Consider the following 2,516-nt stretch of genomic DNA (forward strand, 5'->3'; position numbering starts at 1 on the left):
GTATTCTTTCTTTTTTTCATTTGATATATTTTGCTTTTTTTTTTTTTTGTCAAAAATCCGTGGTTCTAAGATGCGTAAATTAATATCCGGGGACTGAATCCAGAGCTCCAAGGAACTTTTATGAATTCAACCTCATCTTCCAGTCTGTTTGAGACAGGGTCTCTTGTTCACTGCTGCTTACACCAGATTTAATGGCTGGCAAGCTCGTGGGAATTCTCCTGTCTCTGCCTGTCATCTCTCCATGGTAGAGCTGGTACTACAGACATACACTCTTGTGTCCAGCTTTATTTGGGTTCTAGAGAATAGAACTCAGGTCTTCATACTCATGTGGATATCTCTGTTGAAGCATCTCCTCAGCCTGCTACTTGACTTTTTGTTGTTGTTGTTGTTAGCCAAAAGTTTTTATTCATTTCTTGCATTTGAAGTACTCTTTGATGAAATTCTTGGCCTGAGACTCTTTGCCATAGTAGTGCAGTCCTTAACCAACTGCACTACTGCAACCAACAACTACTTTCTGTCGTTTCCGCCTTCCTCGAATTTACAGAGACCATTCCCTTAGTTTTTTGTTGTCTCAGCCTTAATTAGGTTGATTGGTACTCAGCATAAAGTGCCTCCACCAACTTGACATACACAGACTCATCACAATTGGGTGCAAGCACACAACAATGGGCCTGGCACTTGTCTAAAACTTTGGCAGCTTTGCATATGGCACGTGCTAGGCCATCATGGATGAGGGCAATCTTCAGCACTTCTTGTAGAGCAGTATTGATGTCTGTTACACCTCCAGGAACACTTCCTCAGTCGTGGTGGGATGGATTACTGATGAGACTGAATCTTGAATACACCTGAGCCTGCTACATATCTGTATGAGGGTGTCAGAAGCCCTGGAACCAAAGTTATAGTTGTAAGTTGGAGTTGTAAGCTGCCATGTGGGTGCTGGGAATTGAACTCGGGTCCTCTGGAAGAGTAGTCAGTGCGCTTAACCACTGAGCCATCTGTCCAGCCCCTAAACTAACTTTGTTTGCTTGTTGGGCTTTTGCGGGGTGGGCATAAAGATTGTTTTCTATACTATTTTAAATAATAAGAGTATTGTTGTTGGATGTACCTGATCATAATGCCCTTTGCCTCTAATCTCAGGGAAGTTTTCATCCTTTACCATGAAGTGTGCTTTCTGCCTTTAGGTTTCAGTAAATTCCTTAGTCAAACTTACAGAAATCCTTTTCATTCCAAGTTTGCTTAGAGTATTGTTATGAATGGGAATTGAATTCCATAAAATACTTTTTGTATTATGAAGATGATCTTGTTTATCTCCTTTAATCTGTGATTGTGGTGAAATATATTAACTAAATACATTTAAATTCTCCCCCCAAAAAGTCTTAAATTCCTAAAATAAATAAAACCTGGGCATGATTGATTATCCTTTTCATTTTATGTGGCTGAATTGAGTTTGTTGTATTTTGTTTAGGAATGTGTGGGGTTTTTTTTTCCTTAGTACTTTCATATTTGGATATTAAGATTTTTGTCAGATTTGTAAAATGAGTTAAGTTTGGGCTTTTTTGTTTGTTTGTTTTGGTTTTACAAGACAGGGTTTCTCTATGTATTCTTGGTTGTTCTGGAATTTGCTTTGTAGAACAAGTTGTCCCAGAACTCAGAGATCCACCTGCCTCCGCCTCTGAGTGCTGGGATTAAAGGTGTGCGTCACCACTCCCCTGGGAGTATTTTTCTCATTTGTAGAGTTTTTACATGAAGTTGGAGGTTTTCATTATTTATCCTTTAAATATTTGAAATATAAATAGGTGGTGAAGTCACCTGGGTCAGCTAAGAAATCTTTTTATGTGTGTGAGTTTTTTTGCCTGTGTGTATGTCCCTGCACAGTGTGAATGCAGTGCCCAGGGTGCCTGGAAGTGCATGTCAGATCCCCTGGAACTGGAGTTACGAAGGGTTGTGAGCTGCTGTATGGGTGCTGGGTCTTGAATACAAATACAGATTCTCTAGAAAAGCCTTCCATAGAAAAGTACTTGTATTCACTGAGGCTTTTTTTTTTCAGTCCCAGCTAAGAAAATTTTAAGCTTTATGTCATGGTTATAGCTCATTTCCAATTTTCTCAGTAAGTTTTGTTAAGCTCTACTTTTCTAGAAAAGGTATTTGTTGTAGCAAAGATTTTACATGTATTTCACATAGATTTTTATATTAGTACTTGAGGCATACTTGGTTCAATCCTGAATTTTCAGTGCTGGGGGACTAAACCCTCACGAGTTAGGTGGAAATTCTGCCACTAAACCACTCATTTTGGATATTGGTGACTTGTACCTAATTTATCTGTAGTACTCCCTCTCACTGTTAAATACTAATTATTTTCACCAGAGATTGTTGGATTTATGGTCTTTTATTAAAAAAGCAACTTTTGACTTTGTTGATCTCTTCAATAGAGATCATACATTTAATGTTTTCTTTAGGTTTTCTTTGCTGTTCTCAGTCTAATTTTCTTTTTTGAGATTTATTTTTGATTTATGTGT

At 38.1% G+C, this 2,516-nt stretch overlaps 1 pseudogene; it reads right to left on the reverse strand.

The window, feature by feature from the left end:
- Window positions 1–406: 406 nt before the first annotated feature.
- LOC125390223 (small ribosomal subunit protein eS12 pseudogene) lies at window positions 407–1,113 on the reverse strand (annotated as a pseudogene).
- Window positions 1,114–2,516: the final 1,403 nt, after the last annotated feature.

This window comes from Myodes glareolus, chromosome 13 (genome assembly GCF_982192425.1).
Source record: "Myodes glareolus chromosome 13, mMyoGla1.1, whole genome shotgun sequence".
NCBI lineage: Eukaryota > Metazoa > Chordata > Mammalia > Rodentia > Cricetidae > Myodes > Myodes glareolus.